This window comes from Drosophila mojavensis, unplaced genomic scaffold (assembly GCF_018153725.1).
Source record: "Drosophila mojavensis isolate 15081-1352.22 unplaced genomic scaffold, ASM1815372v1 contig_74, whole genome shotgun sequence".
Lineage (NCBI taxonomy): Eukaryota > Metazoa > Arthropoda > Insecta > Diptera > Drosophilidae > Drosophila > Drosophila mojavensis.
Window position 1 is genome coordinate 24,373,366 of NW_025318899.1, and position 23,736 is coordinate 24,397,101.

The following is a 23,736-nucleotide window of genomic DNA, read 5'->3' on the forward strand; positions in this document are numbered from 1 at the left end:
GAAATCGCTTTACGTGTTGTGTTCGTGGAAAACTGTATAGTTTTGAGGCATAGATAAAAATGGGAAGGCGACAGGGGAAAAAAGAAAAAACACACTCACTGTTAATATCGATTGCTCTATATGGGTCAGTTTATGACTAACAACAAAATACTTTCCTAGACAACGACGCACAAGAGACACTCAAAGTACGACTTCCATTTGACCATTTGTTCATTTATCCATTTGTCCAATTACATTTACGATTTCACTCACGCACCCTGGGGTGGGGGAGAAGCCATTTCAAGGTCGTTCGAGCCCAAATGATGGCTACATAAACTAATTGCATACTCGTATAATTCGATGCCAGCACAAATTGTTTATACTTATGTTGGCGATTCAAAATAAACAATAAAAGCAGCAACAGCAACAGCAACAACATGGAAAAGTGCGCACTTCTCCCTAATGAGAGAGCCGAGAAGTGGCTTTCGTACGCAGAGATGTAATCAAAAGGTAAAGGTGCTGGCCACAGCTGAAATGTGTCGCTGGCTGTTATTTGCAGACCTTCGCAACACCCTTCAATAGTTCTCTGGCATGAGTTCAAGCAACAACGTCAAGGTGGCCTTTCAGTAATGAACCAAATTCTGTTTTATTTTTACATTTCTCTTGCTTTTTTTTTTTTTTGGCTCGGCTTGGTACATTAACGGCCGCGTCCGTGTAGGCAGAAATGCTTTATGGACCAGCTGACATTTCTTATATGTGTTTCTCTCTCTCTCTGTGTGTGTGCGTGTCTTTTTCTGTCTTGCCACACCCACGCCCAAGCATACACCCCCGCCGCCCTCGCCGGATCTTTTTGAAGTGCGCGTGCATTTCAGCGCATGAATTTAATTGGCTTTCAACGAGCATCAACAATTGTTTATGGCCAAGCGCTGCTGTCGGCCTTTATCACAGGCCAGCAGCTGATACGAAAACATACAACTTAAAAGAAAATATATAATGTTCGTAGCGTATCTAAATTTGTTTTTATTTTTATTTTTATGTTTTATCAAATTTAATACAGCTGCGATTTATCCAAAGTTCTTTGTTTGCTAATGTCCCCATTAGTAACTCTTTAAAGCAACTAATTAATTTAAAACAATTTGCTTTTTATTTGATATTCTTTTATTACTATTTATTTGATACCAAAAAAGTTGTTCGAATAAATCTAAATATAAAATTATATAAATTGTATATAAACAAATAAGAAAGCTCCAGTTGAGGATATAAAAAAAAAAAAAAAAATGAAACTCTATAAAATGAAAATACATTTGGAGACTCTAGCTTGAAAGATATAGCTTTAGGATATGGGATAGAAGTTTTAATCGAGATTACAAAAATCAGGGTAGTTATTGATTTTTAAAAACAACTCAGCTCGCTCTGATTAGGTATATACATGCTGTGTGCCACGCCTCCTTCTTGCAGTTACATACATTAAAATAAACGATTATACCCTGATTTCCAATTTTCTACTTAATATTCAAATTCAACTTTCTCTAATTAATTCATTAGCCAAGCAATGACAGAGCACAAAATTGCTCAAGAATCATATAAAAGGCAATGCTTTGCATCATATTTGTCATTCTAATTATATCTTCCGTATGTATAACAAAAATTATTATTATTATTATAGTTTTCAATTCAATTGAATCTGAAGTCCAATATCATAATTAGTAAGTTCAGACCAAATACAAGGGTAATGTTTATTCCATTATTATTCAATGCTTATAGTTGGCTCACGAATAATAATTGTTCTGGCAGTGAATAATCTGAGTTATTGTTTACTGCCACAGCTGAGATTTAAAAGGATTACGAGCACAGAAAGCGTCAAGCGCAAATGACTTTAATTAAATCTGTAAATCGCAAGAATTAAATTCAATTATGGTTTTTCGTTGCAGTCTTGAGAGAGTTGACGACATTTTAAATTTTACTCACAGGGCCAATCGCATACAGCCTTTGCATATGCATTGTCATGACTTTTGAAATTAATTGAATACACTTGGCAGTTTTAATTGCGCATTACCCGGCAAACGGGCAATAAATTAGTGTAGTTGAAGCCATAAATGCCATTTTTACAGCCACTTTTTATTGGCCTGTAACGGATCCCAGGCCTATCCACATTCCCAGCCTCGTCCTCAGCGTCTCTTCGGCCTCGCTGCATGCATCGAACTTTGCTTTTTGGTATTGTTTTATTTAAATACTCATTACAGAGCTCCATCAGGGGTATATTGCGATGACCTGAAGCATGAAAAGCTTAACTTAAAGTTGAGTGAGTTCATAGATGGGTGCGTATTCTATCCACAGCCATAATGCGTACATTTCCTAGCCTTGCAACTGTTAAGTGTAGAGCATCGGGCAGTCAGTTACACCCGCCTGCTGCCTTTTTGCTTTACACACATTTGTTTATGTTTGTGTGTTTGCGGTCGTTCGCCATTTGCCTTCGGCCTTTATCCATGGGCATGCAAGAGGCCCGAGTGCGATCCACAGAGTGGGGCCGAGCAAGGGGTGGGCGGAGCCAAGGGGCTATGACACACAACCTCAATCCGCAAATTTATGCAAAGGCATGAAACGCTCGATAGCTGCGCTGTGTGCACAGTTTGTTAACGTGCTCGGAACAATGTGCAATACATAATTAAGCCCTTTTAGTTAACATGGGCTTTAAGCTGTCAGCGGAAGGGCGAGTTACAGCATGAATATTTTGCATGTGATGTGCAGAAAACTTTCTTTATTTACACTACCTGAACAGATGCAACTTTAAAGCTGCACTCACTATTTATATTTGATAATTTTTAAAACTTACTTTTTACTCAAATTACCAGCCCAGTAGCAGTTATACATAACCGGAATATTTAAGTTTAAAATTATTATCTTGTAATTTATTTTTTAAGGAAAACGGAGCGGCTCTATTAAGTTGACTTTTTAATTAAATTTTGTAATTTACTTATTTGTTTTATTTTTTTCTGAGCTGTTTAATATAACCTGAATATGATTAAAATTTAACCCCAATTCAATGCTATATCTATTAATATTTCCAATTTAAAAAATAAATAACATAAAATATATCATTATATTTTCATCTCATCAAGTTGTTCGATTCTAGTAGCATCTCATTTGAGGTCTCATTTATTACTAAGCTTTCTCATTTATTTATATAATTTATTTATACATGAATATTTACGTATTTTCAATTGATATAACTATATTTATTATATAAATATATTTTAATTAATTATTTCATTTGAATTTCGACTGCACATTGCTGTGCCACATTCGCTGAGAGAGGCGTCACATTTATGTAACACTTTGCGGTTGTAAATCAGAAATCAATAAAGCCACAACAATGCCTAAAACCACAGGCAGGTGTCAGCTGGAAAGAGACCCGTAAGCTTCTTCGCTCTTGAGCTGCACTTGCACTGACATAATTTACGACCCAGAAAACTAGCTCGAGCGCCAGCCGACCTAAGCAACAACAATGGCCAGCCGCAACATTACTAATAAAGCCTCATAAAACTAATTTATGAGCTGCATTTGGGTTGCTCTTAAGGCAGCCAGCGCGAAATGCAGCGCGCCTGCAGACACTGCGTTTGAACTAGTGCGGGCGTTGCGTATACGCAGCGTGCGCTAAAATTACCAACATGACACAATCAAAACGGAAATAAATTCGCATTCGTGCAGCAAGTGCAAATTGCCATGGGGATGTGGGCGTAGGCGATGCCGATGGCTGTGTAGGAGGAGGAGGAGGAGGAGGAGCAAAAGGAGGCGCTGGTGCTGGCGCAGTCTTAAAATAAGTGCAACTAATAAACATAATGACCTTCTGCGGCGGTTGGTTGGCATCCATGGGAACTGCGGTAAATGCTGCCGTAGCAGCCACAATGTTAATGGCACAAAACTTTCCTCGTTGGGGCATGTCCGACCACGGCTTGGGCCTTATCAGTTGCTGATGCCACTGCTGCTGCTGCTGCTACTGCTGCTGCTGCTGTTGCTGTTGCTGTGGCTTCCTTTGGCGGGCAGGCGGAAGGCGCAGTTTTTGAATTGATGACGGCATTGCCGGGGCAAATGCAACCACCAAGCACCGAGAGTGGGCTTCGTGCACTTAGATGCTGTTGGCTGCCATTTATTGTTGCTGGGATATTGTGAAAACGTGAAAATGAGCTCTTGCCACTTGGCAAACGGCGAAATGAAATTTTTATCTCAAAATATACGTGGGCATCGGTGCAACGGGCTAGTGAAATGCGAATATTGTTTGCTCGCAAATTTTCAATCGACCTGAACATATGTTGGCCATAAACAACTTTCATTGCGCTATGGAAAGTAACAATGGCGTACACACACACACACACATACACTCGCAATGAGAGAGAGCTCATGTTTGTAAACAAATTCTATGCGAAAGCCATGGTTGTTTATACTCAAGTGTTATTGGCGTCTGCCACACAGCGAAAACAATAACAATCATGGAATGGCCCAAGAGTAGCCAGATAAACAAACAAGACGCATATTACGCATTCGCCGCGTTGACACATGAGGCGCACAGGTCGCCGTGCGAGTAGCGCCACAAATATGCTAAGCATATCGCGCGAGGAATTATAAATCTTGAGCGTATTAATAGATGATTGTTGTAAAATAATTAAAAACAGAAACGAAGGCAACGCACACAACCCACATGAGTAAGAGGTTATTTTTGTGTGCAGCGCTTCTTGAATTTTGCTAAATTTAAAATAAAATTCACACGCAAAGCGCACACAATCGCATCGTGAGAGTGTGGGGGAGAGGTAGAGAGAGATATGTGGAGAGAGAGAGAGAGAGATAGGAGTGGATCCATGCTGCAGTGCAGCCGCAGTTGCCGGCTATTTCAGTTGGCCCACATACCCGCCTAGCACTCGCAGCCTTGCACGTCATCTCGCTCTCTCTCATACTCACCCTCTCTGTCGCTCTCTTTATACCGCTCTTTAGCTCTCATTGAAAACAAATTCTATTTTAAGGCGTTTGGGAAAACCACCTGATAAACGAATAAATGGATTCGTTCGAGTACCTAGCACAGTCCCAGCAGCAGACCAGACCAGATCAGACCTGCCAGCATATACATATACTTATATATATACAAATAGATATGTATATAGGCATATTCCACTCGCCCGCTAATAATATATTGTTTGTTTTGAATGCAGAGAACGCTGCATGTCTATATATTTATTTAATAAATGCCTAAAATAAATTAATTGCATAAATTGCTGGCACAGCTGCTAGGACTTAGCCAACTGGCTCCGCCGTATGCACCTGCATAGCGGCTTTTGTTGATACAGCTTCGGCAGCTCAATGCGTTTGTTATTGGATACAAAATATATCTGAGCATCCATTTCCTGTCTGTGCGTCGGCTGAAAATTCCATTTATTTGTTATAGACGAGGGAGTGAAAAGCTTTCTTAATTGTTTTTTAATGCAAGTATTTTATGGTCGATCATAAATACTTTTCAGAAATTCTTTAATACGTCTACCGATATATGTGTCTTTTACGCATGCTTTGATATTGCTCTTTTAATAACCCAATGGTTGAGTCCTACAAAAATGCTATTAACCGTTTAAATGGCATAATCAAATTACTTAATTAGTTAGACTTTCCGCCCAACTTTTGTAATCAACAAAATAAGTAAATTCAGATAAAGATTTAAATTAAGCAAATCGAATATCGTTGGTATATTGAGTCGGAGTCTTTTACTGGATCTTCCATATATTTATATATGTATTATATAAAGTATATATAATATGCTTATATGCTTTCAGAATCAGATCTGAATATCCAACATTTAAAAACTTCAATTACCCTATAAATATAACTCGCATTCCGTGCACCTGCTTTGACAAGTGGATGCACTTAATGTCGAATTCCTGAGAGTTGTTCGATTAGAAATTGCTTTTATTTGCTTGAAACAGAAGAATTTTCTAAAGAGAGAAGCGAACTCAGTAATGCAGTGTTTTATTATTGTTGAGGATTGATCTCGAAAAACTCATCATCAAGTGAGCATTTGAGCTAACGGTAAACACAGTCGTCGGCTGATCGCACATTTGTCTCTAGAATAAGAAACCGAATGTTCTGGATTATGAAATAGACGCAAACATAGAAGCATAAGGAGACATCCAGAACATTCGATATGCAGTAGAAGTAGGTATATAAGCGAGCTGTAAGTCGAGCCAAAGTTCATTCAGTAAGTTCAATGTGTAAGATCAATATCAGTGTGTCGGCTCGGTTGGTTAAGTTCAAATCGTCGCGGTACGTGAAGAAGTGTACTTGTTACTGAATATTTTTGTTGTGTTAAATAAACTTATTACGTTGCACCTACATATACCGTGTTTCATTTAAGAAAAACCTTCAACAGGTTATGGGCCCAGACAGTGCTAAACGTGTAATGTAGTGTGAAATCGAGTGCAAGTACAAAAGTGAATTAGTGGCAAATTTGTAACTAAATAAAGACAATGAAAATGGAGCCATTAAATATGAGAATTGAACGATTACGCGACAAAGACAATTGGCATTTGTGGTGTTTTATGATTCGTACGCTATTGGAAGAAGACGACGATGTTCTTGCCGTTTGTGAAGGTAGTTTGACGTGTCCGACACAGGAGTCTGCAACATACGAGAGAGACTCGAAAAGGTTCTTGAAAGCTGATAAGACTGCAAGGAAAATAATTATTCATTCTATCGAGAGAAGACCGATGGAATTGATTGTAAGCTGCAAAACAGCAAGAGAAATGTGGATAAAATTGAACTCAGTGTATGATATGAAATCAGAAGAAAATTTATCGGCTATTCAGAAACAGTTTTTTGATTTCAAATGGATTGAAAGTGAGAGTGTGGACTACAATATTTCAAAGTTAGAAGTTTTGTGGAGCAAGATGAAAAATCTTGGAAGTGCTGTGCCTGAAACAATGTTAATGTCGCGAATCCTGTCATCTTTGCCTCAAAAGTTTAACTATTTTCATAGTGCGTGGGATTCGGTCGAAGACAGCAAAAGAACATTGAACAATTTGACGACTCGTTTAATGACAGAAGAAATGCGGTCAAAAGAACAAGAAGTGGTACCTGAAGAGTCAACAGCGTTAGTCGCCGGCAACGGAAAAAATAAAAGAGAACATGAAAATAAGAAGAAAATTATGAAGTGCTATAACTGCGGCGTGATGGGACATCTGAAGAAGGACTGCTACAGGTGTTATATATGCAAGAAGAAAGGCCACAAGAGCAACACATGTCACCAAAGGAGAAATGCAGGAAGTCAAGCGGAAAATAATCAAGGAGAATCGGGTGAATCATCGAGGAAAGGATTGATTGCGAGCAGGGACGGCAGAGAAGATGACGTGTGGGTGATCGACTCAGGAGCTTCTGATCACATGTCAAGGCGTCGAGATTGGTATTCTACTTATGAAGAATTTTTGGAGCCCCTGAGGATAGGCGTAGGTAACGGTAAATATATCACGGCGCACGGAAAAGGTAATATTGATATTGAAACTTATGTCAATAATAATAAAAGGGCGACGACAATGTTTAATGTTTTGTATGTTCCGGAAATAGTTTACAATTTATTTTCTATTATGTCAGCTGCAAAAAGGGGTGTTGATTGTCTTATTAAAAATAAAGGAACACAGTGTTTGTTGAGACGTGATAATAAAATAATTGCAACGGGTTCTAGGTTCGGAAACTTATTAAAATTAGATGCGAATGTTTTGATGCCAAAATTGTGTAATTTAACAAGAAAAATAGAATCGAAAGAAAGTGATTCTTTACAAGTATGGCACGAGAGGTTTTGTCATCAAAACGTTCGACATGTTCGCGATTATTTGAAAAATAAGAATATTGTTTTTCTAGAAAATGATTTCTTTTGTGAAGGATGTGCTTATGGGAAGCAGCATCGGCTAACATTTCACAAAAATATTGACCGTGCAACAAAGACACGAGAGATAATTCATACTGATGTTTGCGGTCCGATAGAGGTAGAGTCTATTGGTAAAAAGTTGTATTTTGTTAGCTTTAAAGATGATTATTCAAGTTATCGGGAAGTTTATTTTATACGTCATAAGTCAGAAGTATTTGAAAAACTCCAAATTTTTATTCAGGCAATTCAGAATCAATTTCATGAAAACATTAAAGAAATTCACAGCGATGGGGGTAGAGAATATATTAATAAAGAAGTTAAATTGTTCTTTAATAAGAAGGGAATAAAACATATTGTTAATGCTCCTTATACACCTGAACAGAATGGAGTTGCGGAACGTGAGAATAGAACTATTATTGAAGCTGCACGATCAATGTTGCATTCTAATTCTGAGTTACCATTATTTCTATGGGCAGAAGCAGTAAACACTGCAGTTTATGTAATTAACCGCACAGGTCCAACAAAACATGGGAATAAAACTCCATATGAGTTGTGGTTCAAGAAAGAGCCAGATATCGGAAATCTTAAAATTTTCGGGACTGAATGTTTTGTACATGTACCAAAAGAAAAAAGGAGAAAATTAGATAAAAAGTCTATTAAAGGATTTATAGTAGGATACGTTGAAAATTGCAAAGGATATCGTGTATATGTTCCAAATATGAGAGATGTAATTATAAGTAGAGATGTATGTTTTAAGCCAGAAAACTTTACAGCTCAGTTTAAAAGGCCTGAAATTTTAGTTGACAATTCTGAAAGTGAGACTAATGAAAGTGAATACGAAAATAATAAAATTGAAGATGAATCAACTGAACATAATAATAGTGAAATGGGTCGGCGATTGCGAGATAGATCACAGATTCGTATGCCAGATTTTTATGGTTGCCCTGTTACATTTATTACACAAAGCTTGCCTTTAAATTATAATGAAGCGTTAAAGTCTGATGAAAATGTATCTGAACAAAATAATTGTAATGCACCTTACCGCGAAGCAATAGGAAATTTAATGTTTTTACAAGTTGTTTCAAGGCCAGATATAAGTTTTTCTGTTAATGTAGTTTCCCGAGAGCTAGAAAACCCGAAGCAGCATCACTGGACGTTAGTTAAGAGAATATTTCGTTATTTGAAAGGAACGATGGATTTGGGAATTTTATACAGTAAAATTAATAATATATTTGAGACATATAGTGATGCTGATTATGCAGGTGATAAGAAAACTCGGAAATCTACATCTGGAATTTTGTGTAAATATGCGAATGCTGCAATAACGTGGCAAAGTAAAAAACAACAATGTGTAGCTTTATCAACAACAGAAGCCGAATATGTAAGTGCAGCTCTAGCAAGTAAGGAAATGATATGGCTAAAGAAATTGTTTTTGATTGTAACATTAATTTAAGTAACTACATCTTGTTTATAGATAATATAAGTGCGATTAAGCTAATCAAAAATCCTGAATTTCATCAACGAAGCAAACATATAGATGTTAAATATCATTTTGTACGCGATTTATTTGAGAAAGATGAGATAGATGTAAGGTATGTAAAGAGTGAAGAGCAGATCGCTGACATTTTTACTAAAGCTTTGCCAAAGCCCAGATTTTTGTATCTAAGAGAGAAATTGGGAATGAAGAATAAGGGACAAATTTGTTATAGAGATGTTGAGTTTTAGGGAGGGTGTTGAGGATTGATCTCGAAAAACTCATCATCAAGTGAGCATTTGAGCTAACGGTAAACACAGTCGTCGGCTGATCGCACATTTGTCTCTAGAATAAGAAACCGAATGTTCTGGATTATGAAATAGACGCAAACATAGAAGCATAAGGAGACATCCAGAACATTCGATATGCAGTAGAAGTAGGTATATAAGCGAGCTGTAAGTCGAGCCAAAGTTCATTCAGTAAGTTCAATGTGTAAGATCAATATCAGTGTGTCGGCTCGGTTAGTTAAATTCAAATCGTCGCGGTACGTGAAGAAGTGTACTTGTTACTGAATATTTTTGTTGTGTTAAATAAACTTATTACGTTGCACCTACATATACCGTGTTTCATTTAAGAAAAACCTTCAACAATTATTTTGTTTACAAACACAAATTGCGCGGCAAGAAATTTCAGTTTTCCATTTTGGGATCTGAGTGCGTTTGTTATTTACATGCGGAAAGTGCTGCTGTTAGATCTCGTTGGGGCTGAGTGTGTGGAGTGTTTCTTAATTTGAAGTATCTCGGGCTGTTTCTGTCAGATGCAGATACTCATATAAATAGTCGCCTCTCGCACCTCGCCCCTCGCCCCTCGCCTGCCACACTTCCTTCTCATGACGGCACAAGCTCCACAATTTAGCGTCAGCTTTGTGCAGCTCAATGAGGGGAATAGAGGCGCGGCACGAACGTGAATGAGAATGGGCTGGCAAGCACAATGACTTGTGTCATTGCGAATGTCAAGATGTTGCCGCTCCACTGGCGCACTACAGTGCAGCTGCAGCGCGCTCTAAACGTGGCTAGAACAATAGGCAGTCAAGCTGCAGTCAGCCTGCTGTCGGCCTGCCAGCCTGCAGGCGGACGACAACGGATCCATTCATGCATGCCACACACATGGCACCCTTGCACACACGCACACACACACGCACACACTCGCACACATACAGTGGCACACTCTTAATTGTTTTTCGCCTTTTGCTTGGCTGCACCCTTTGACATGGTCCCCGCCCAGCGTAACGAGATAATCTTCTCAAATTGCCGAGCTGAGCTGAGCTGAGCTGAGCAGAGCTGGGCTGAACGTGATTGGGCCCGAGCTGAGCAGCAGCCGCTTGTCGCAGTCATGCAGCAGCAGAGTCCCCAGAGACTCGCCTGAGTGCTGCCTACTTGCAGGCGCAAATTATAATGGCATTGCGAGTGTCGATGTGGGAGAGGCGCGTGCGTATGCAAATACACTCGATGCATATAACTATCGTCTGTTAGACGCTGCATGCAACAAATTACAGACGCTTTTGTGGCTCAATTCAATTACACTTACGGCCACCCACTGGGGGCTGTCCAGCCGGCCATGTCAACAGCGCGACATCGCTCGCAGCGCCGTGTCCTGCCAGGGGCTAATCGATACATCGCCCGGCGGGTCGCCTGTTTGCAAATGTGCCACAAAATGCCGCAATTGTCAATCAATTGCATGGAAATTATGTCAACCAGCAGCACGGGCCGAGAATCGACTTAGGTCTACAGTTTACGTGGGGCCCACACGAGGCCACGCCCCTTACACTGTCCCTGCCACTGCTCCTGCCACTGTGTTTGTTTGCTGATGTCGCCTGTCAGAGGCAGTCGCCAAAAAGGAATTGAAAAATCGACGCAAAATGTGTTTGCACACACACACACCCACACGAGCAGCTGCACTCTCCCTCTCTCCCTCTCCCTCCCTCTCTCTCTCTCTCTCTCTCTCTCTCTATTCGAGTTGAGTAAACAAATTTGCGATAATCTCTACTTGAGCGTAAAGTGCTCCACACTAGACCAAAATATTGAGGAAACCACATACATCACGGTGCTAAGTTGATGATAATGATGATGTTGATGTGATGTGATGAGTGCGATTATACAGCCAATGGTTAGCGCTTCAAGAGTGCCAATGACAACAACAACAACTATTACGATTTCTATATAACACACACACACACAGAGCAAGGCTTTGCACATATTCGTATGCTCGCTTGAGCAAATACGTTGCCTTAGAAACACACACACACGTACGCAGATAACTGCAAATCAGGCACACAAAGCATTTATGAAATTGCTAAGCCTGATTACGAAATGTTCATTGAATGACTGTATATGGCCGGGCAAACAGTTACGGCATAGAGAATTTACTCCCAATGGGCTTAAAATATTTGTTTACGCAGCACGACAAATATTTAGTTTCGGATTATCTGTTTGAAATCTCAAAGGCATCTGAAAGATCTAATATTGAATGTTAAAAAAACATCGAATTAAACTTGTATTGAAAAAATTGAAGTTAAATGAAAATCGCAAATTTAAGCTCTTAGTATTTTTAGAAGAGAAAGCCTGAGCGACGGCAAAGGCAGTAAATGAATAAATAATAATAATAATAGATAAATAAAATAAATACATGCAGAAACACAACTCAACTATATGAATGTGCAAAGCGATTTATCTATTTTATTTATCTTTCACAAATGCAAAACAAACAAATCATCGAGAAAAGAAAGAAACCCAAGAAATATGGTAAGGCGAAGCGGAAGTGTTTCATCATTGAAATGACTCGACAAGAGAATTTCAGCGTAGCCTTCATAAAATGTTGAATTATAAAAGGATTGAAATGGAATAACTAAATTAAATTTAGATATTTTATATTAAATAATGAAAAGAATAACGACGATATAATAAAAAAGTATAGTCTCAAAAAAAAAAAATAAAAAATGGTATATCAAACAATATTCTCAAAAGATCATTAGTGTAATATTATTGAATATTATATTATTATTGCAACATTCTTGAAGCATTGAATCCTATAATATTTTTATTCATTCTGTGCAAACACTCGAACTGAGGGGTATCTCATAGTCAGGTCAGAGTCGCAACTTGATGCTCTTGACTATTGCCGTTGTTCAGGTCTTTCGCATGCCCAGGGAACATAATTTCATAATTTTTATGACAAGTGCTGTCAGGCAGATGCCTTATGGCAGTACTGCGCGCTTCTGAGAGGCAGCGCACATAAAAATTGATTTGTATATTTATGCATCAAATAAACTTTGCAATTTTATTGATTTGTTTGTGATTTTTCAGTGCTGCTAAAGGGATCTTTATGCTGATTTTTGTTCTTATTCTTTTTTTTATGAATGAATCGCTAAACTTTTACCATTTGATTATCAAAGCATTTCAATTGAATTTCATTTTGTAATATAAGTTATATTTGGAAATGAGGCAACGATTCATTTTGAAGTTAAAAATGAAAACTTTTTACCTTACTTTGAATTTATAGCCTCAACTATGGGTCATGAAAGAAATGGCTTAAGCCAATGGGATAAGGCTTTTCGATTATACAAATCGGAGGACTATTGTGAGAGCGGCGAGGTATTCTTAATTATTTGAAGAGCAATTCTCGTAAGCAGAAGCAGCTCCTTTCGTTTGGCCGACTAACGACGCAGAGCCCAGCAGGCCATCCACTGGGCAGGAGGAGCAGCTCGCTTCCGACTCCGTCTCCTGCTGCGTGTGCTGTCAGCTCTCAGGTAAATATTTTCAATATAAATGTATATAGTGTTGGCTCACATCCGCCCGAGTTCATGTTGTTCTTAGTGCAACACACACACACATACGCATACTGACACTCCCGCCTAACTATATGCAGGCAGCCTGTGGCTCTGTTCCTTTTAGTATTTCACGTAAAATGTAGCCATATGTTGTCTACGTGTCTCCTACCAGAGGAGGTACAGTCAAGCCTTGGGCACGGAGCTAGACTATAGTACAGTGGAATGCATTAATAATAAAGTGAACGACACTGCCAACTGCCTTGAAAGCTTTCAGCCATGTTTTACTGCATGTGGTTAGCTATAGATCTCGCTTTATGCTTGCAGCACGCTCTCTCTCTCATTATCTCTCTCTCTCTCTCTTTCTCTCTCTCTCTCTCTCTCTTTCTGTGCACAGAAGCTGCTCGGGATTCCTTTGGTTTTCATAGTCAAGTCCACCTATAGCCGATTTTATGCACATCCTCGCGGGCGCAGCAGCAGCTGTGGCATAAATAAACAAACAGTGTCACATGCTTCGCTTGCAACGTGGCGCCGTCCGCTGCTTGCAGCCAAATGGGGCAACAAAGGACAGAGCCAGATAAAGCCACTGACATAAAGCCCCGGTGGCCATTACTGAGCCCGACCAGTCAGCAACCCAGTCCGAGGTGCGAAGAGGGAGGGGAGAGCAGTGAGAAGGGAACGGATCTCAGGCACTGTTTTAACACGAAACTTAAAAGCTGACGCGAATCGTTTGGGCTCTGAACTCGTCTCTCGCCTCTCACCTCTCGTCTGCCGTCTATCGTCTATCGTCTGGCACGTTTTGTATTTTGTATTTTGTGTTTTGCTCGTTTTACATTTTATTCACCGCGTGCAAAAATTTTATTTTTCAATTTCCTTAGAAGCTTTGATCTGAGCCAGCACGACATGCCTCGCTCCACGGGGCAAAGGATGTGCCTGCCTCCTGTTTGCGCCTGGTACTCACAAAGCTGGCAAAACTTTGCGACAAGCTGTCCCACTCCCAGTGGCCCCGCCCATTTTATGCTCGTGTGCAACTGACAGTAACAAGTTCAACAAAAGCGCCAGCGCTTTTAACTTTATTAAGATATCACAAACATACGCGTCTGCCCATCTGCCCATCTGCCACGCCCTCAGCGAACGCTTGAGCAGTCTTCTCACATAATTTGCAGCAATGACAAGAAGGGGTTTTCCTAATTGAATTTCAACGCCATTAAAAAGAATTATGCCAGCCTGTTGTGTGAGATGCGAGCTGAGAGTTGAGAGAATCCAGAGACGGTTCCGAGTTGCGAGTTGCGAGTGGCGAGTGGTGAATTGCTTGCCACAGAGTTGCTTAGATAATTGAAATTATCACAGTCTTAATTATGAAGTTCCATTATCGCTATTCCACCTAATGCTGATGTCGCTAATGGCGGCTGCAGCAGCCTTGAAGCTGCCAGCAATTAGCGCTGCCTCGCAGAATGGAGCGCAGAGCAACCGCAAATGCTTTGCAGTTGGCCGAGCTCAGGGGTCACTGCTGATGCTGATGAGGGCTTGAGCTGAGTCGAGCAGGGCTATTTCTACAGAAGCACGACAATTAAGTGCGCTATTTACTGCACAGGTCTACAAGCTCTAATATAATATGCAAGAATCTTTGGACAAGCGGAGTTGATTGCGAAAAAACCTAATAAAACACTAAATTGAATCAAAAACAGATTTTGGGGATTCTCTGTCGTGGTAGTAAAAAGTGTCTAAGGAATTTTTTGGAATAATTTATCTGGAACTTATTCCCTTTTTCAAATTTGCTTAAATTTTCTTTTCCACAATAATCGATAATTGCCGAAAGTTAGCCAGAGTGAGGTGATGAGCAAACAATATAAAAACAAAATTATGATCAAATAATGAGAGGATTATTTAAAGACGTCTATTGATATAAGCTTGAAATATCGTTTTATATATATTGACACTTACTGGATATTTGCTTTTCTCAGTGTTGATATCCTATCTTACAAATATTTGCTGAAGCGATCATCATCAGCAGAATTGATCACAGTCAAATAGAATCAATTTTTGGGATCGTTACTCGAATAATATAGAATTATTCAACATTATTGATAAAAATAATAGAAAAATAAAATGTACTAGTAATATTTATTGTTATAATATTAAAAAATGTATATATTGTATAAATATATAATGTATATATTATAAACAAATATTATTTTATTATTATTTTAATTATAAATTATTAACTATGATTTATACTCTGTGAGTCATCAGGAGAGTAATATATTTAAGAGGTGATTATTTTTATAAAAATAAATATAAAAAATATGTAATTAACAGTTTATTATTATGAAAATAACTCTCAGATAAGATTAATTAGGATGATAAATGGTTTAATATAGTAAGACTGATGGCTTTTATCTCATTTGCTTAAAGTAAATTATTCAAGAGAACTCGAATCTCAGAAGCATAAATTTCTGCTCGCCTTCAAGAATCACATAGAGTTTCGTCATGTCTGTTAATTATGACGCTCATATTTTATTTTTATTTTAACTAACCATCAACCACGTCCACTCTGCGCCCATCCTTTACCAGACTGTTGGGGTTGCAGCTTGTCAACTTCTAGTGTGGAGGCAAATGTGTTTAAATTTTGGCCTGCGCGTTCTGCTTTTTGCATTTTTCATTTTGCGTTTTAAGTGGCGCTCTTGCAGCAGTACTACAGTTACAGTCAGCCGCACTCTCGTGAGCGAGTAGAGGAATTTGTTGCAAGTAGCTGCTGGCGTTGCTGCTGTTGTTGCCACACACAATTTGCTGGCTGGCATTTAGGATAAACGGCTGCCACTTACGGACTGCTTCCGTCAAAGTGGCCAAATCAACGGAGCTCGGATACACACAGCCGGAGAGGAGACGGAACGCCTAGGCCGTGACGCGCACAGCAATAGATAAGCAGATAATTAATTTGATGCCCTCGCTCGCTCTGCCATAATGGGGCGCAAGATAAATTACATTGCGTATGGGCCACGCTTTGGACCGAGGCGTGAGCAATTGACACTCAATTCATTCAAGTCTCAATGCTCGCACTCTCAGTGGGAGGTGCGCATATGTGAGTATGCATAAATGAGTGAATTTAAAGCTGGATGGGTATTCATAATACATAAGCCGGCAGAGGTCTGGCAGAGGGCTGGCAGAGAGAGGCGAGGCTGAAGGACAATAAGAGCGGCTCCAGAAGTCTGTGACAGGGCACATCCAAGACACAGGCTGAAACGAATGGACGACGAGGTGGGGCGACGGGTTTGCCGCTCCAATTGCCCAATTGAAAGAGAAATTTGTGGCGCGCAGCCCCTTCTTGGCAGCCATTTCGTGACCTGCCGGCGACAAACAAGCGCTAAAGGGGCACACGGCACGAAAGTTTTGACGGCTTCTGCCTGCCAGCCTCGCCCACTCATCCAGCTCGCCTGTCCGCGCTTTAAGCCAGCCCCGGCAACGCCCACGTACATGTGTCGTGCATATTTTTGGGCTCCGTCTGTGCGGCATGTGCACCTGCAGCCAGCAGAATGCAGAGTGCAGAACGGCGAGTGCAGGAGGCGGCCTGCTCATGTCTAGCAAGGACTTGGGCATGGAACTCCCACGCGGCACGAGCACGTGGCATGTGTGCCAAAAACCGAAAATTTGCTCAAACCAATCAAATACAAAACGCAACTCGGTAGCTGCTCGGAGTCGTTGCCATTGATTTTTATCGCTGACGTTCGTACATAACATAAAAAGAAAAGAGGAAATGGAGAAGGAGAAGCAGAAGCAGAGGCAGGAGGCGCAAAACATGAAAGCGAACAATAAATAAGTAGTACAAAGTCGATGGCAAAGATACTAAGCCGACTACAGCTCCAGATACGACAACCTTGAGGAAAACGTCTGAGAATTGTCATATAACATACGAACGGATTGGGGGAGAGGTTGGGGAGTAGCTAGGCAGCGGTTCAATTAACCCAGTTGGAGCTGAATTGTGGATCGTGATATTGGAATATATGTAGAATGTAAGAGAGTTTTGGCTTGGAAACGAGGCTATACCTACCCGAAAGACTATATATATAGCCTACACACATTCAAATTTATTTTGTTTATAACAATTTCATTATGCGATGTTTACTTCGACTGTAATTACTAGGGTATACCATGGGCGACTGCCAAGGAGGAGTTGCATGAGCAGGGAGTAGGCGAAACAAGAAGACGTTCAACATTTTGTTGCAAATCATTGAGAGTGCACTCAGATGCGGAAACGAGTGCACATATAACTCAATAGCCTGTAAGCTCTGACAGGCACACACACACATACCTACATACATATGTGCATGTGGCATATCGTGTAGTTTCTAGGCGCGCTGACTGTTTGTCATATGTACACTCGGCGCATTGCCAAATATTGATTATGCCTTCAAAAAATGAATGGAAATGCGCTTCGCTGACTCGAGCTGCAGGCAGAGGGAGCCGCGCTGCAGATAAAGCTGCCAACGTATGCGCGTCATCAGGCAAAGGACATCCGGGATGGCTAATGCACAGAAGACGGTGGAGGAACCACAACGAGGCCTGTCATAGTATGTCAATTGACCTGGCGTAAATGGCATCAACTTTACGCTGACCCCATTACGAGTTAACTACTTTAATGGGCCAACTAAGCGATTCTATAAATATATATATACTCTATACACAATACAGACACATATTATAGGAAAGTCAGGCAAATGGCGCGACCATCAGCCAATAGCAAAAGTTTTAGTGCTAAATGTCGCGTGACGCTTAACAAATATCCGCACACTCGCCGAGTTTACAAAATAATCCCAACTTTTCGCATTGGCTCATTACTCTAATGTGTCAATCCTGAGAGCTGAGTTAGCACCTGTCGCAAGAGACGAATAACTAGTTCTGGACAAGTTAATGCTAACGGTAAATGTAAAACTTTGCAAAGTATTTCTTCAAGCTGAGATTCTGTTCATTCCCAATGAATGGCATTGAATCTCTACATAATTCACCCAACTAGATTATGTATTTGGAGGGATCGTTCCTGTTTATACCTTGAATACGTTGGAAATGGAAAATCGGGGTATATTGGTTTATAATATATGTAAAGTTGCACGAGTAGCTTGGTTAAGCACCCTAGTCAGACAATCTCCACAGGATGGCAACTCAAGTTCAAGAAAAAGACAGTTTTAGACGAACTTTGATAGTGTAAAAGACTAAAAGATGTTTAGCTATTAGGTATAATATTAAGATTATCGCAACAAACAGAAGGAGGCTATTATCGATCAGGATGTCAAGTTGATTTGATTAGCCCTATTCGTTTGCTGTTATGTGTGAGCCCATCGATCTGAGAATCTGGAATAGTCTGGGACTTGACTATAAAACACTCCCAATATTATACTATATACAAAGCCCAATAATATACTATATACAAAAAGAGTTATGCAACTTTTATTTTGCCTTTATATTGGATTGCAGCATTAAATTTTCCTAAATTCTTTAAAGTGAACATCAGTTGAAAATACAACCATAGAGTGTGGACTTGTTATAAGGCGACAGTTACTCAAAAGAATATATATGTTCGCATGCTGACAATTTTAATTAATTCCGTTAATATCAAATCAATCTTTGGGTATGTTTCAAAACCCTGGGTATCTCTTAGCTGGGCAGCCGGACTATAATTTTTTTTACTTTTTTTGCTGTAAATTGCTAAAACACCTTTGTCCGTCTCTGTTGACAATGGAATTGGCAAAGCCATTAAAAGACCTGCACTCCTGCCGTTCCCCACTTGCCGACACTCGTGGAGCACTGTTTGTGTGCTCTTTTATCACCTGTGAGCTGGCTGAGACATTGGGCTGTGATGGAATCGACGCCCGCTTACTCACTCACAAGTTGTCAAAACTCATAAATTAAGACAACACACCCTGCTGCTTATCACTTGACTTATCAAGCGTTCAAAATATTTATGTGTATAAATATCTCTATATATAAATGTCTCTATACATAAATATCTCAAGCTATATATATATATCAAACCAGAACAGCCCTAATGCTATTTGACAACTCGGAAACGTGTTTGCGCAGCTTGTTTTGTTATCGATAAACGAACGCAGAAGAAATTTTACTGCCTCAACGAGTCGAGTTGAGCGGAGTGAAGTGAAGTTGGTAAAGTACGTAAAGTAGCATGTCAAATTAGAACGCTAATTGACTCATAACTGGGGGGGCACTCGACCGCAGCTGGTGGCAGGCAGGAGGCGGGCGCAGCAATATGCAAAGCTGCCCAAATTAGTCAAAATATCGATTGAATTAACATAATTTCATAGTGAGTACGCCCCGAGGCGCACTAAAAATTAATAATCATATTCGAATATGCAGATGTGAGTTTAGAATTTGCAAGTCAACTAGATGATGTGGAGTCAGTTAGCCCCAGTTTACTTACCTCGCTAGAAGTACACGCACAGTTAGAGCTGAGAGTAGAGCTGCGTGCTTAGATTGCAGGTATATTTATATAGACTTTAGTTATAACTAGACCTTTTATATAGTTGTAGTAGTTACTCAGCGAGAGAGAGAGAGAGAGTTTTTTAGAGTTGGAAACGTCGTCGCTCGCTTTCCGCTTTGCTCACTTCGGAGCCTACGCACTGAGAGGCCTTTTCTGCTCAAGCTGCGGCGGCTTACATTTTCCGCTTCGAATGGCCACCAAATTTGTCACAGCCACACGCGTTTTCTGAGAGGCAACATACATATTTTAAAGAATATACATTTATAATATATATGCTCCACTTGGCTCAATTATTGCACACACACACAGAGACACACAACAATTTGCATTGAAAATGCCCCCAACAAACAACAACAACAATATTTGTTTTTTTTTTCTAGATCTATTAACCAGCGAAAAATACGAGCACACAGGAGAAATGGCAGCAGAGACAAACAAATGCGGAGTCAGAGGCAAATAAAAACTTATTCGGTTGTCATTTATGATAATGCGTATACGCCGTGCTGGCCACGGGCTTCTATGAAATTTACAGAAGTCGCAGCTCGGTTATTTCGTTATATTTGTCCTCACGTTTGCGTCGTCCGTTTGTCTGCACTGCTGTTCGCCTATCTGTCTACGCTTTGCTTGCCTACCCTCTTCCTGTACGCACATACGAGTGTGTGCGTGAGTCTGTGTGTGTGTGTGTGCGTGCGTGTGTGTGTGTGTGTGAGTGTGTTGGCTGTAATGTTGTTCTGGGTACACGCCTTACTTCAAAAGCATATTCACTCGCACAATTATTCAGTTGCTTTGCTATTTCGTGTCGTCTCGCCTTCTTCTTTTCTTGTTCTACTGAGTCCACTTTGGTTCGACACTCGACACTCACGGCACAGTTGCCGAATTGATATATTTGTGTTGTTTCTTATGCAGATTGTTTAATTATTAAGTTTCAATTTGCATTCACATGCCAACACTGGCGGGGTTCTATCCGCTTGCAACAATTTCCAGCACAACACGCTCCAAAGTTTAGCCACGAACTGAGCCAGCCAAGGCGAAACTTCACATCAAGAAGCGAAAGCCCGAAAACGAGAACCGAACAACACCAAAGGGAAAAGGAAAGCAAAGCCGAAACGAGAGGCTTCCCTTCCAATGCCTGCGTACAATCCTTTGTGCGAGAACGAACCAGCACGGCCGAGGCACGTACCATGCGGAATGTGTTATTTTGGAAGCACTCTCAAGGTGTCTGTTGTTGCCTGGAAGTCTCTACAAGTCTCTCTAATTCACGCGCGCTCTCTCTGTCTCTCGCCCGCTCTCTCTATTTGCCTCTCCCCCTCCCCCTCCCCCTCCAACGCTCTCTGTTAAAAGCGGACTGTGCGTGTCCTGCGCTCTTTGCTGTGTGTCTGCATACCACAGTCGCTGTTTGGTTCACTGTTACACACGCACACACACACGCACACACAACACAGAGACTTCTACATGTGTTCAATTAGTTTTGATACCAACTTTGATTGCCGACTTTTAGCCACTTAATGCTCGCAGACAATTGCAAAGTTGTCTTTTAGCTGCGAATCTTGCGTTTGGAGAATATTTTTCGTTGATTTCCTGCGGTTTTTTTTTTTGTGGTTTTTTGTCTTCTATACTAAAAGTTTTTGAACATTTATTGGCCGTGCTTATGCTATTTGTGCGGGCGCACAAAAAATTGTTATAAATAGCTGCCGGAGGCCTCGTCAGCAGCGGCGACGACAGCCGCGACAACATCAAGTTCAGGCCGTGGGGAATGAGCTGAGGCAAGGCTAGGCAAGGTGTGGGAAAGGGAGGGGAGGGGAGCCGAGATGAGGTGGGGTGTGTGTAGGAAGTTGAAACTTTTGACCTTAGTCAAGTGAAAACGTGACTATATGTCTTCATCTTGTTTTCTCTCACACACACACACTCTCTCTCTCGCTCACTTTCTCTCTCTTTGTTTATCTGTGTGTGTCTATCATTCTGTAAACAGTTTATGCGCCTAATTGGCGTACCCTTTGGGGCTGCCGATGCGGCCTTTAGTTAAAGTCGCCTGCCGAATAATTAATGCAACTGCAAGTTGGCCCTAGCCACAGCTACTAACGGCTAATTGCCAACAACTGACTGCTAGCTAATTACTGCTGCTGCATTAATAATAAGTTTCAAGGGCTAGCAGACGACGCCGCGCCCAGTTTGTTTGACGCATACTCATGAATTTATGAATCCACAGCCCATCCACCCCGCACACCCCACTCAGACCCCACTCGGATCCCTCGGCACTCATCCTTCCGCCTGCTGCTCAACGCTTTTATGATTATTGCGACGCCGCGTCTGCGTCTGGCCCGTGTTTTTTTTTTTCTTTTTTCTTCCCCAAACTGACGCCAAGCCCCGTCCCCCACGCCCACAACCCCTACGAATGTTGTCAATCAAAAGCCCAGCCCTGTGGACCAGATTCTCTGCTGGGCTCACTAGTTGTTGTTGTTCGTGTTGTTGTTACTGCTGCTGTTTGGCAATTTGTTGTGTTGTTTGCCTAGTTTTCGATTTTTGTGCCATTTATCTGTTGTAAGTGGATGGAGAGGGTAAAGGAGCGAGCAAGGGAGAGGGAGACGGAGTAGAGTGGACTGTAAATGCGGTGGGCATTATTAATGTGCGGACATTTGAATGTGTGGAGCCCCATGTGCCAGCTAGGATTAGACACTTCAGGATCATAGTGTCCTTTTGGCTGGCCAAAAGGCAGCTGCCCCTTCAGCCCAGCTGAAGAAAAATCAATGGATTGACTTTGGCTGCTGTGTGGCGGCCGCTATTTTCTGCGCTTTAAACGCGTCACTAGGAATTTGCCACACAGCCATTTTGCAGCTGTGTCTGTTTATGTGTGTGTGCGAATACTTAAGGCATTTCGCTGTTTTCTTTCTTTTCGTGTAGTGTCACTTGATTTATTTGACGCTTTTCAGCTTAATTTCTGTTATTTGTTTGTGCGTATTTTTTTCGTTTGATTCTTGGCTTTTTGCATTTGTCGAACATATTTCATGAATTTGCTCAGCATTTCGCTTGGTTTCTGCCACAATTTGTCGCAGCACTTTTACTTGCACTTACACGCATCGAATCGTATCGCAACGCATCGGAAATGGCATCGGGGACCGCTACGATTCGGTTTTCAAGGTAAGCACTACCGACGCGTTCACATTAATGCACTGGGCATACTTTGATTTCTATTTTTTATTTTGTACACACGCTTTTCACACTCGCTTTGTATTCGTTTAGTTGAATTTCTTGTATTTGCTTTGCTTTTGCCTCCTCCTTCTTCTTCTTCCTCGTCGTGCTCCTCTTGTTCTTTTTGTGTACAGTTTGTGTTGTTGTCAGCCCTTGGGCGCACTCGGACAGACCAAAGTCGAAAACTTTCGGTACACTGAAGGCGACTGACTCAACGATTCGACGACTCGACGACTCAACGCGTCACGTCACAACACGTCCGTATTCAGCTGTGGCCGTTACTCCACTGAACTGATGATGGCGTTGGCAATGGCGACCATGTCAAGTTTTTCACAATGGGAAAACTTTTTCACTCGCCTCGCTCGCTCGCGCTCATTTCATGTCTCTCGCATTCTTTACCGCGCTCCTCTCTGCCTCTTTCTCTCTCGCTGCCTCTCTCTCTCTCTCTCTCACTCGCTCTCTCTTTATCGCTCGCTGGCATAATTTTTGCTTCTGTTGTTGTTGTTGTTGTTGGTGGGTGATAAAGCACAAGCGACCCAGACCCATAGAACGCGTTAATTTTCGTTGTTTTCCTTCTGTTGGCTGGTTAACTTTTTCTTCATTTTCCTGTTATTTTTGCGAACGTTTTCATTCATTGTCAACTTGCGGCATTTTCTTTATCTCTCTCTCTCTGCCTCTCTCGCCCTCGCTCTCGCACTCCTCGCTGTTGTTTTCGCACTGCTATCAGTTGCTAAGAGTTTTTCTCTTTCTATCTTCATTTGGACATTTCCTTTGGATTTTATTATTTATGGTCACTTAGTTAGGGCACGTGACAGTTCATTATGCATAAATTTAAAACATATGGATTTGCTGTTATATTTTTTTTTTCGTTCTTGTTTTTATTTTGC

The 23,736-nt window shown here is 40.8% G+C and overlaps 1 protein-coding gene across 15 annotated transcripts in view; it reads right to left on the bottom strand.

Annotated features, from left to right (window-relative positions):
- The window catches only part of LOC6583508 (potassium voltage-gated channel protein Shab), a 64,876-nt gene extending 41,744 nt beyond the window's left edge, over positions 1-23,132 (bottom strand). For 14 of the 15 annotated variants that reach the window (XM_032731650.2, XM_015162895.3, XM_044010247.1 and 11 more), the window contains exons 1-2: positions 22,733-23,132; positions 19,604-19,888 (exon numbers count right to left, since the gene is read on the bottom strand). The gene's annotated coding sequence lies outside the window, so the exon portion shown is untranslated. Of the gene's footprint in view, positions 1-19,603; positions 19,889-20,411; positions 20,678-22,732 lie in introns of those variants that run through there. The other variant, XM_044010246.1, reaches the window with a different exon arrangement.
- Between the last annotated feature and the right edge of the window lie 604 nt (positions 23,133-23,736).